The sequence below is a fragment of the Capsicum annuum genome, chromosome 11, assembly GCF_002878395.1.
Source record: "Capsicum annuum cultivar UCD-10X-F1 chromosome 11, UCD10Xv1.1, whole genome shotgun sequence".
NCBI lineage: Eukaryota > Viridiplantae > Streptophyta > Magnoliopsida > Solanales > Solanaceae > Capsicum > Capsicum annuum.
Window position 1 is genome coordinate 167,494,370 of NC_061121.1, and position 13,195 is coordinate 167,507,564.

The following is a 13,195-nucleotide window of genomic DNA, read 5'->3' on the forward strand; positions in this document are numbered from 1 at the left end:
TAAGAATACTTATTCACTTCCTAGCTTAGAAACATGTGGGGTATTACAGGAAGTTTGCCATCCCTATTCAAATTGAGGGTAAAGAGGTTCATGCACTGAGTGACTTGGAGGAAAGCATAAATTTGATGCCCCTATTATTGTTTAAACATTGGGGTTGGAGGAGACTAAATCGACACTCATGGTTATGTAACTCGCAGACAGATCCATTACTTATCCAAAAGGTGTAATAGAGGACGTCCTCATAAAGCTTGGTAAATTCATTATGCCTGCTAACTTTTTTGTTCTTGATTTTGAGGCAGATGAGCAAGTACCAATTATCTTGGGGCATCCATTCTTAGCAAGTCGAGGAGCCTTAATTGATATAAGAAAAGGCACGCTAAAAATGAGGGTAAATGATGAAGAGGTGGTATTTGATGTTTACAAAACACCCGTTGAAAATTCCCAATACAAAGATTTGTATGTGATAAATGTTATTGAAGGGAAAAAGTATGGGGTGGTTAATCTACCAAAGACCTCTTCGAATTACCTGATTGAGCGGGCCAAGTTGAATCCACTATTTCCTAACATGATGAAAGTTAAATTTGAAAAAAATGTTGACTTTGAGAGTGCAGACTCAAGAGGTCTGAAGCGAATGAAAAAACGGCTCCCAAAAGGGAGTAAAATGGTCAAGGAATATGGTTGAGTTGATATGGGTCGTGCCACGATACTAAATTAGGCGTTGCTTGGGAGGCAACCTAAGTTAATTAGGTATGTTTTCTTTTCAATATTTAGTTCTTATTTCACGTAGTTTCTATTTTGGTTGAGTCACAGGTTAATGGGAAGTCTGAGTACCATAAACTTGAGATTGAAGCATAGCAAAGACTGAGTATGGGTCCCATGGATCTCCTTTATGTATAAAGATGCTACTAACTAGGCCTAGAGGCCTCAGGAAGTATTTCTATCTCTTACCTTTAAATTCACTTTGGGGACAAAGTTGATTTTTAAGTGCGGGGTAGGAAAATTCCCAAATTTTGGATCAATTAAAAAATTTTAGGAATAAGTGAGATATTCTTGTTGGTGCTATTTTTGATTGCATGATGCAAGTGGGTTTGTTTGGTAAAAGCATATTGATTGAATGAATTACTATTTTTGAGACTCTTAGGCTCATGTTTATTACTCTTGTACTTGTTGGCTTAATTTTGAATTCATGCTATTGTTTGGTTGGAAGTCTATGATGATCCTATTGAGTTGAGCAAGTGCCATGTGTATGTGACAATTTTGTATATTCCTTGTTGCATGTGATGTCTAGAACTTGTACGGTGTGTGCGAAGAGAAATAAAGAATATGGATTTAGGAGACAATTTAGGCATTTCTTTGATAGCCTTATTTTATACCTTCTATTTGTCCTATCCTTTGTGCATAATCTTAGTTAAACCCCATTAATAATTTAGCTTATTTTCTTTAGTAGCCTCATATGTAGCCTAATCCCCTTCTTTGATAGACCATAATTTGATCTAAAAAGCTCTTAAGTGCTTTAAAGAAAAATTAAATTTGTGAGGAGTTTGAGAAATTGAAGAAGAAAAAAGTGAAATTGATGCCCTAAGGTAATAGTTATTGGTGTTTATAATTGATGTGTGGTGGATGGATGTGATATAATTGATGTTAGAAATATTTCCATGATTGTGAAAAAAGAGAAAAATTTATTTTTGGTGGTAGTAAGCTATGCATCCACCATGTGTTTGTGAAAATGCTTAAAAGAGATGGGGCAAAAACAAAAGGTATGGGATAGATAAAAATTGGTGTAAATGGGTTGTTGGACATTAAATCTAAATGTATAATGTAGTGTATTAAAGCACTTAGAGAGGTGAGTCACTATTCCTAAATAGTTTCTACCCGTCCCGTAGCCTATATTACAACCCGAAAAAGACCTAAGTGATCATAAGCTTTACATTCGACTATTAGTGGAGCATTACACTAAGGGCAAGCATATAGGTCATTGTGTATAACTTTTGAATCCCTTGTGAGAGTGAGTGTATCTTGATTCTTGTACCCATCATGTTATGAATTGCTTAATTGTGAGTGATTATGGGGAACTCTCTTGTTGTGAGGGGCACACGTTTGATGAGTGTGGGTGACTTGTATGATTTCCTTGATTGAATGATAAACATGATTTTTCCAACTTGGTGATTCAATTCTTGAGGCTAAGATGTTTTGGAGTAGTGTTCATAAGTTTTCAATTGTGTTTGTAACATGCTTAGTATAGAAACTTACATTCCGTGTAGTCATTGTAGTACTAGCTTGAGTGTCTTGCAATTAGTATAAATTTAGAATCTCCAGATCATGAGGTTTATAGTAAAGAGTTGTTCGAGGACGAACAAGGCTTTAAGTGTGGGGTGGTGATGTTGGGTGTATTTATGCATTCTAGTATCACTATTCTAGCCTTTTTATCCTTGTTTTGATGATGACTCGTGTGCAATATGGGTTGATAATAATATAAATGTGTATCAAAGTGTTAAAGCACGTGTTTATGATGTTAAGAGTGAGTTTCAAACAAGTTTGTACCTAAAAGATTTATTTAGATTTCAACCCGAAAAACTAGTGTTACTAGCTTGAGCTAGGTGCTTGTCTAGTTGATTTCGGTGGATTCTATTGTGTTTAAAGTGTTAAAAATATTTTTTATGTATATTTATATGTGAAACAACTTGTTGATAATTCTCAAGGGTCAATTGGATCAAGCCAAGGGTCAAAACAATGACTTAAAGATCAAAGTGAAATTAGCCAATGCTTAGCTCATGTTTCTAGTTCGTTGTGTTGGATGTTGTGTTGTTTTGAGCATTAAATTATTGTGTTTAATGCTATAGGATTCTTTTTTAATGGATTATGATGATATATGAATGATATAAAGGCTTCAAATCAAGTGGAAACAACTAAAAAAGGCTCAGAATGGCTCAACAAAGGCACAATACGCAAATTGATGCACTTTTGGACCCATGGAATTTCTTGGGTGGGTGTGGACTGTGGGAGTGGCCAATAGACTAGTTCAAAATACCAATGGATTCATAAGAGGCCCAAAATATCAACCAACCGGTGCGTGGTGGCCCTAAAGTCAATTAGCCCGTGAAGCGATCTCATTTCGGTGCTCTCTTGCCTTAGAAAAAATTTTGAGGACAACTTCCAGAGAGTGCATGCGATTAGCATGCGTCGCATGCTCTATTCTAGGGGATATAGTGTACGAATCATTCTCTATTCCATAGGGATAGAGGGTGTGATGCATGCTCAACTCCACACCTGGGCGTTTCAAGGTAATTTGACTCCTACAAGGACTTGGCTTGCCCTTATGCTATATATACATATTGTATCACGTTTTTACACATCTTTTGACATATTTTGGAGATCGATAAGCTTATAAAACTTCATAATTAGGTTTTTATTAATTTCATTTAGTTCGTACATATTTTTAGTCATTAATTACAACCTTGTGATTACGATTATGACTATGCGTGGCTAAAAGCCCTCTTTTCAGGGTTGAAGCCAAGAAGATGATTATTATTGCTATGGATTAAGTTTGTTTGATTTGATTATCAATATTGACTGTTTGTTTATTCTTATTTTAACTATTTTAAGGATTCACGGCCCTTAGAATATATTCATTGTTAACCTTGTGAACTCGGGAGAGGGACTAAAATGATAGAACGTGGGAATAAGCAGAGTATGGTTCTTGATTCTTTATAAAATAAGAAACTTGAATTAGTATCTTGGACAGGGATGTACTTAGATACCTTACTTGATTCATATGCAGGATGATATTTTTAAGAATTAAGTGAATTACTACATCCCCACTCAACGATGTAGGTGTAAGGTTCAACTTAGGTAATAGATTAGAGGTTGGGAAACCATAATCGTGCAATTACACCTACGAATCAAAAACCAAGATAAGCAAGTTAACGAATGAAATCCAATAGCATAATATGATTGTTCAGATTGCTTCAACCCTGGGTTTTCTCCTACTGATTGTCTTAAGATCTTTACTTTATGCTTTGTTTACTTTCCTTTCTATTATAACTTCCAAACTCTCTTTTGGTTACTTTCTCATCAATTGAATCTAAACCGTGAACTAAAATCAAATCATTGCCAAAGCTAGTCTTTGTGGGATCGATAACTCGGCTTTCTTGAAGGCCACTATATTACATGGTAGATCACATACACTTGTGTGTGCGCTTGGGCATTGTCAATATGAACAACAAATACTAATAATAAACATAAAACAACTTAATTACAAGCTTAAGTACTCGTGTTCTTGGCCTCAACCCCAGTTGAGGGTGTTTAGCCACTCATGGAATTACAAAGAGTCAAAATCATAGAATTCATGTAATAATCAAAAATTAATCTAAAGGAAGGGATAAAAACCCTAATAGAAGGCTCCTCAAGTGTATTCCAAGCTCCAATGGTCGTCCAAGGTATGTACAATTCAATAGGAATGTTCTATTTATACTTGGAAATAATTAGCCGAGCTTGACACACCAACGTACCATACCCTTATCACAGAGGATAGGGAGCGTGGAACGCCTCTATCATGGTGACACACTGGAAATTGCATTTTGGTTTGTGAACAAGGGTGTGGCAGGCCCTTCACACGGAGGCTAGAGGATGTGGCACGCCCCTAAGCTCAGAAATTTGAGATTTTAACACTGTTTTCTCCATGCATTTGCCCTTTAGTTCCTTGCTTTGTGGTAGCTTTTCCTCTTCAAAAACAGCTTCTATATCATTCCATTATCAATTTTATCATCCTACCAAGATTCCTATAACATAAAACACCATGAATTAATGCTTTAAATACAATAGAAACTAATAAGACAATCTAGAATAATGCATAGCTCAAGCTAAGAATACTAGGTTCCCAGTTTAAACTCGAAGTGAAAGTTTTACTTCCAATCTTGTTTTGAACACACCTTAAACATTATAAACATGTAAATTAACACTTAGATTCTCAATTATATGAATATTAACTCATTATACTGTCATGGACCAATTTATGATTCATGTGGCCCCTACTAAACCCCACCAGTAGGTAAGCCAAACCATAAACTGGAGCTAACGCAATAGGTTAATTGGGTAGGAAATTCCGAGAAATTTCAAGAACACAATATATAAATAAAGTGTTCTAGCTAGATAAAAACAGTCAATACAATATACCAATCCCACGGTCTGGTAAAGCTAATAGAAGAGCATCTAATAGTATTAATACAACTCAAAGTCTAGAATAGTCAATACATTTACCTAGAAAGAAAAGACTGAAAATAAAGATAGAGGGAAATGGGTGAATCAAACTCTAAGAGCTCACCCAATTTTCAGAAATCAATCACTACATGACAACGATCGGCGACGATAGTTAGTACTCGGATCTACACCAAAGAGGTTCAGAAGTGCAGTAAAAGTACCAAAACAACGAGTACTCAATAGGCATCATTGACCAACTGAGCTAAATCATGATATAAGTATGATAAAATGCAAGATAACATAAACTAAGTCAAGGTACAGAAACAAACCTGAATCATCTCTAATATCGCTCTACATAATAAGTAATTAAACCGGAATAACAATATAACATAAGACATCAACACATGTCAATATCTCAGTGCAAACATACATAAGTAATTCAGAATAATAATACATCATAAAGTATCATCAAAAGTAAACATAACAACAAAATTGGCTCTCATACACCAATTGGTGCAGAAAGTAAAAAACTCATCGCAGACTCCCAAACGACTGGAGAGTACACTCAAGAGAAGAATAAAGCAATCAACCAACATCATAGCTAACTTTCATCGTCATTTAACCATCATTTCAAAATTATCATCAACTGGTCATTTACCAATATTTCACAATTCACCAACATTAGACAATGTACTCATATTCCAGAATATTATCATCATTTAACAATGTTAGCATTAATATGCACTACTCGTCATTTACTAGTAAACCGCCTCGTATTAACTAATCCATTTGACTATTAGTCCTCATATAACCTCTAATCATCATTCAACAACTATTTACCACATATCCACTATCATTGGTTAGATAATCATCAATCATCACTAGCTTCATCTATTATCAATCATCATTTATTACCAATAATCATTACCAACAAAAATATGGAGTTCACTTAAATTTTTTCCACTTATATGGAGTTATATGGAGTCCACTTAAATTTTTTTCAACAAATACTTTTTATAGTAATTTTATTATATAACTTCTAATTAGTTTACCATTGATGTTTTAAATTAATTTGACGACTTATACAGGGTTCACTTAAAAAAAATTTAAAAGTAAATTTTATAGTAATTTTATTATATCAACTGTAAATAGTCATCATAAGTCATTTAAGTATTAGATTCAAAAAAAAAAATTAAATACATAGTTACGATGTAGATCTGAGTGATTAAAATATTAATTTTTATTAGGTACAATTAAATGAAGCATAAAATACATAAACAAGAAAATTAATTTTTAAGTTTTTTAACAACCTTGTCATTTCGGTGATCGACATGCTTGTTGACCATTATTTGCTCCCTAATTTTACTATATCACCCTTAATTATTATATGTCATTTATGTGTCTGCTTCAGCTACTTGAACCATAATATACTACATCACCTCTCATTATAAATTATTTAAGTAATAAAAAGTTAATAAATTGGATAAAAAAGTAAAATAGATATAAAATCATTAACTAACTCTTTATGTTTTAAATTAACTTGACATCGTACATGAAGCTTACTTAAATTATTTTTACAAGTATTTTTATAGAAATTTTGCTATATCACTTCTAATTAGTTATTATAAGTCATTTAAAACATGTCTGCTTCACTACTTCAATCGTGATATTTGCTTAACTCTCTAAATTATATCGGTCACTTAAAATAGAATAAAATAAAAAATATTATAAATTAAAATAATTAAAAACTTTAATTATTTAAAATTATTTAATAATAATAATTTATTTCACTGCTTTTATAATAATTTTAAAAATTGAAGCTTAGCATGTTGGGCCCGTGCTACCACTAGTATATATATATGCACTAAACTAGTTTCACGAGGTCCGTGCTAAGCCCGAGTTTAAACTCAAAATATCAAATATAATAATTTTAATTTAAAAATATAATTTGTATTATATATATTTTTTTACTTTATAATCAGTATAATCTAATGAAATGTTAAACAAGCCATGTTGATAAGTTTTCATAATTATTAAAGTTGTTAATCACATAATTGCATAGTTTTAAATAAAATATTATTTGTGAGGAAGAATGTATTACCAGAGAATTAGAATATATCAAAAAGTTACAAGTAACTTGATCTATATACACTCGATGAAGATCATAAATAGAAAAAATATTGATACTTTTATAAATTTGCTAGTATGTAATTTCTTAGTTATAGCTAAAATAATTCTATTTTGATTTTTGTTCAGTTTAACTTCGCTCATAATTTTAGTGGCAATAGTTTTTGCAAAATAATTTTCTTCATTGATAGAATCATCTAAAATAAAATCAATGATTTCAAATTTATAGTATAATAATTATAACCTTAATTTAGAGTCTTATATGAATTAACTAAAAAATGATCTATAAGGATATTAAATGATAATTAAACGACATTAATAGTTCACTCAATTCGTTCCATTAACTTATCATGTTTATTTTTTCATGCCCCTTACAAGAGTACTCCATTCGTACCATTTTAATTATAGATTTTGAGAACTGAATAATATTAAAAAGAACTATGTATGAGGTTGTAGTTGAAAATCATTGCAAATTTTTTTATTCTGGATTAAAGTTAGCTTGAATATTTTTTGAGTTAAAGTGATTGTTGATTTAAAATGAAGGGAGGTTTAACTAATTATCTAACAAGTGATGAAGGGAGGTTTAACAAGTGAATTGTTAAGTTAAAGTGATTGTTGATTTAAAATAATCATCTAACAAATGACAAGAAAAAATCAATTATAAAAATCCAAGTGGAATAGTTTTAACAATACGAATAAGGGTGAAAATAAAAATATGTAATAAAAAGACACTATTAATTATTGTGTAATAATTTTATTTCACAAAAAAAAAATACCAAAAAACTCCTTGTGAGGACTAACCAAAATCAAGATCCTTTCTGATACATAAGTACAATGTTAATCGATTTCTATACCCTTAAATAACTTGAATATTTGCTTATTGAAGGAAGTTAAAAGATGGATATAATTGTAATATTTAAGCTTCAATATCTACAACTTTGAATTGAACTAGAAATTGTTATTTAAATAAAATTAAAGTTGTTGATAAACCCTACTTTGATTACACTTCTAATTAACCTAATTCACTCCCAACTAGTACGACCGAGTTTGTAAATTAAACTACCCTTCAAAGTGTCACGATCGAAAACTCAAACCATAATGGCATCTATCCTGTCCTTCATAATTGTAAGCCTAAATGTCACGATCCAAATGATCTTGAGTGGTTACCACACTAACTCCCTAGTAAGAGAATCATCAAACTCAAACCCTTAACCGAATAATTAATCATTTAAAGTAATTTCGGACCAAAGAATAGTGAAATATAAAAAAAAAAAAAAAACAATAAGATGCAAAGAAAAAAAAACTACCTATTTCATCATTTCAAGGACCCGAAAGTCACCGTACAAGAACATTTTAAACTAAATCAAAGTTTGAAGTGAGTATCTCAAAAACAAATAACAAAGGAATGTCATTGTCTGAAGGAGTGAACATGATCAATGAAAAGATGCAATGGCTTCCTGAAGATAGGTGCTGACTCTTGAATCGAAAGCTATTAGTCACAAACTAAATTTGAGGTATTGTCTCTATCACTGGAATAGTTTCTGCACTCAACAAAAAAGAGCACTTGTAGTATCAGTACAAACTTTATGTATTGGTAAGTATCATCAACTGACTTAACTTAAAATACACACATTAATAAGTCAAATAAAAGCAACTAGCAATCAGGACATAACAAGTAATTGCACCAAGTCACCACTATTTACAGAAGAACATCTTACGAAACCAAATAACACAACAATACCAATCTTCAACCTGTCAACAGATCTGTACTACCATCTCAAACATAAGTTCAACCATAACAAAGGAGGAGCCTATGACCCTTTACCATTCAGAAGTGTAACACATCAAGTCACGTTCACCTAACCATCTCTCAAGTAGTCTCATGCTATGATACAGGTACGACCACGGAGGTGGGTGAGTGCGAGAGTGAATGAACTTGAGACTTGGAGTGTACACGTGAAGTGCAAAGGAAGGCCTAACTAGGCTCCGAAAACAGTCCATACAATGCACTCCAAGGGAGCCCACTTGAAAACTTTTACTAAGGGGTCATTTTGGACATTTCACACTATTCTTGTAATACACTATAAATACAACCTTCTAGGGATTCATTCATTAGATTTTGATGATGATAAATGTTGTATAACATTGAAAGACAAGTGTTCTCTCCTTGAGGAACAAATATGAAATTGTAACTAGGGAAATCAACTGGAGTGTGGAATCACTCGTATTGGATTCAAGCTTGGAAACGTTAGTCCTTGGGAGATCGAGATCCCTCTTGTGCCTATGTAGGAGATAGGATAGTGTTGTTTGTAGTATTAAAGGTCCAAGGGTGTAACAATTCTTGGGTTGTTAATATTATTCCCACATTTGGTCTATCTATCTATCTTTATCTTATTACACTTTGTAGATTCATAGTGGACTGTTTTGTGTCCTTCTTGAATCCGAAATTTGTTCTTATTGTGTTCATCTTGTTATCATTGTGCTGCTGCTGTGTTTGGTTTCAAATGTACCGTTGTTATCTCGTATTGTTGTTGTTGTAGTGAATTCGAGAGTGGTCTCCATCTTAGTCCTCAAATCCTTAAGATTAGTGAACTATTTTGGAGTTGTTTCGTTTTTCCGTTGTTTTTCCCGTATCATTTGGTATCAGATCATGGCTTGATCTTGTTCCTACAAGATCAAATCTTGGGCTAGCTCACTTGAAAAATCAAAGAAAAAATTGAAATCTAAAAATTCCAGAAAAAGAACAATTTGTCCATTTTGTGTTCTTGGCCAAAAATTGTGTTCTTGTTGTGTCTTGGCCAAGATTTTTACTTGTCTTAAGTGTTTCTAGTGTTAGTTTTGTTCTCCACTAACACTTTGAGTCTAAATCTAAGTTTGAGCTTGTATTTGTTGAAGTTGCAGTCGTGAACTTGGACTTGACCGATTTGTCGTTGAACATTGTCGTGGTGGACTGTTTTGGCCTTATGGCCTTCATCTTGTTGTTGTTATAAGCTTGTCCACGTGATATTGTTGTTCATTGGTGGCTTAAGAACCATTTTGTTGAAGTTGTAGTTGCCTTGGCCAAGTGTTGAAGATATTGTATTGTGAAAATTGGAAGTTGGCCGTGTGAAATTGTTGGTGTTCTTGGAGATTGTTGTTGGTTATTCTTGGTGATTGTTGATTTTGTTCTTAAAGTTCTTCACAACCTTCATAGCTTGTTAAAATAAAGTTAACCTTAGATCTATAAAGGTAAAGGGGAAAAGGTGAAGTTTTGTTAGTCTTGAAAGACTTACCATCACTCATCAACAAGTCAATCACATCTCAACCACTTTCCCATAAAACAAAGATCCATGTTTTAAGGAGGAGTACAAGTCTAATCCAAAACTTTGACTCTTGAAATTTTAATTGAAAAAGAAGCTCTAAAGAATACTTTGTGTTTCCCTCCATTGAACAAGTTCCACCAAAGTCCAAATTGAAAAATTGACCAAGACTTGAAATTGGACAACAAAAGTTGTGTGCAACCGAGACCAATACGTGGCTGCCACATCATCATGTTTTACTGTTCACGCAACATATTTAAGCTCAAATTTTAGATTTCTGAGTTTCCGTTTGTTGTTTCTTAGTTTCAATTTCGTTGGTTCCAATACTAATTGGCAAACTGTACTTATCTACTAGATTGTTAGTTAGTTTTTGTGTTCGTTCATTCGTGTTACGCATCTGTTGTGTGCTTTTCTCTTTTGTGAAATCGTTGTATCTTGTTGGTTCAAGTCCGTAACAAATTTTGCTTGAGTCAACTCAAACGAAAATCTATTCCGGGCAAGAGTAGACTCGACCCTCAATCACTCGCGAAGTACAAGCCGGCTTTCAACACTTGTGAAACCAAGTGTGAGACGATCAAGTGTGCGAGAGTGTGGTGAGGTTGTTTTGAACTAACTTGTGTTTGGTTTTGTAGGTGTTCTTTTCTTTCTTTTTTTTAGGTACAATTACAAGGAAATCCGCGGCTTCTACCTCTCAACCCATGGAAAACAATGTCACCAATGTCATTTTAGCCTACCTTGACACTATGTCCCGAGACCTAGTTATGGCAAATAAAAGGTTGGATCGTATGATAGGTCAAAGGGAGCGAGTGGGCTGCCCGAACACACGTCAAGAGGAAGGCCATAGCTCATGTGAGCTACGAGGTAAAAACACTATTCCCTACACTCCTATGAACTTAAAATATTGTGTTGTGGCTAGTAGTGGCCAATTGGATGTAGCTGTGGATTTACCTAGAGTAGAGGTATTTGAGTCTTCCTATGGTGATACTCTTGGTGATGTTAGGTTACGTCAGGACCAAACTCTTGTTGTAAGTACGCAAGCTCTAGTTGATCCTTTAGATGACGAAATTGATTCTTCTTGTAAGAATGATTTATGTCCATCTAGTGCTAGCCCTTATAACTTGAACAAGGTTGTATTACCAATTGACAAGAGTACTCACAAACTAGTTGACCCTTGTGCGAACTAAGGTGAGTCTACGTTGGTATGTGAGTTGCCAACAACTAGTGAAGATGTGGCTACTTCTTACATTTGACCCCGGCACCCTCCGGGAATGTGGGAATTTCTACACTTCCTACTTGATGCTTGGTCAAGATGACAAGCAATGTTTGATTGTGGGTGCTAATAAAGGAAGGCAAGGTTCTACCTTGTCTCTTTTTGTTGATGATGACCTCTTCCTTTGTACCATTTATACTAAGGTTTTCATGTTCAACACAAAGGACCCGTGGGTATACTCCAAATTTGTCCCACCTTGGCATGGCATGTGATGTGTTATGTTTGCTAACCCTAATCCCTCATGTCATGAGGATGTGTGCTTGTTTGTCTTCTCTTGATTTTGCAAGGTACAGATTCGAGGTCGAATCCTTTTTAAGAAAGGAAGAATGATACGGGTACGACCACGGAGGTGGGTGAGTGCGAGAGTGAATGAACCCGAGATTTGGAGTGTACACGTGAAGTGCAAAGGAAAGCCTAACTAGGCTCCAAAATGAGTCCATACAATGCACTCCAAGGGAGCCCACTTGAAGACTTTGACTAAGGGGTCATTTTGGACATTTCATACTATTCTTGTAATACACTATAAATACAACCTTCTAGGGATTCATTCATTAGATTTTGATGACGATGAATGTTGTATAACATTGAAAGACAAGTCCTCTCTCCTTGAGGCACAAATCTGAAATTGTAAGTAGGGAAATCAACTTGAGTGTAAAATCACTCGTGTTCGATTCAAGCTTGGAAACGTTGGTCCTTGGGAGATCGAGATCCCTCTTGTGCCTACGTAGGGGATAGGTTAGTGTTGTATGTAGTATTAAAGGTCAAAGGGTGTAACAATTCTTGGGTTGTTAATATTATTCCCTCATTTGGTCTATCTATCTATCTTTATCTTATTGCACTTTGTAGATTCATAGTAGACTGTTTTGTGTCCTTGAATCTGAAATATTTTCTCATTGTGTTCATCTTGTTATCATTTTGTTGCTGCTGTGTTTGGTGTCAAATGCACCGTTGTTATCTCATATTGTTGTTGTTGTAGTGAATCCAAGAGTGGTCTCCATCTTAGTCCTCCAATCCTTAAGATTAGTGGACTGTTTTGGAGTTGTTTCATGTTTCCGTTGTTTTTCTCGTATCATGCTACTTCTATTTGTCACAATACTTATGCAATGCAATTTAACAGTCGATGAATCATCACTATGAAACAATTCATAGCAATCATCAAACCAATTGTAGAATGTGTACAAGCATACTGTGATTTTGATCCTAACCATATAATTTCTCTTTTTCAATATGACCGTGCCATCATTTTGATCCTAACCATATAATTTCTCTTTATCAGTAGGGTCGTGCTGTGATTCCGACCCTA

At 34.0% G+C, this 13,195-nt stretch overlaps 1 protein-coding gene across 7 annotated transcripts in view; it reads right to left on the reverse strand.

The window, feature by feature from the left end:
- Window positions 1-8,610: 8,610 nt before the first annotated feature.
- LOC107854404 (eIF-2-alpha kinase GCN2) overlaps window positions 8,611-13,195 on the reverse strand; it is a 105,159-nt gene continuing 100,574 nt past the window's right edge. For all 7 annotated transcript variants that reach the window (XM_047399065.1, XM_047399064.1, XM_047399067.1 and 4 more), the window contains one exon: window positions 8,611-8,864. The gene's annotated coding sequence lies outside the window, so the exon portion shown is untranslated. The remainder of the gene's footprint in view (window positions 8,865-13,195) is intronic.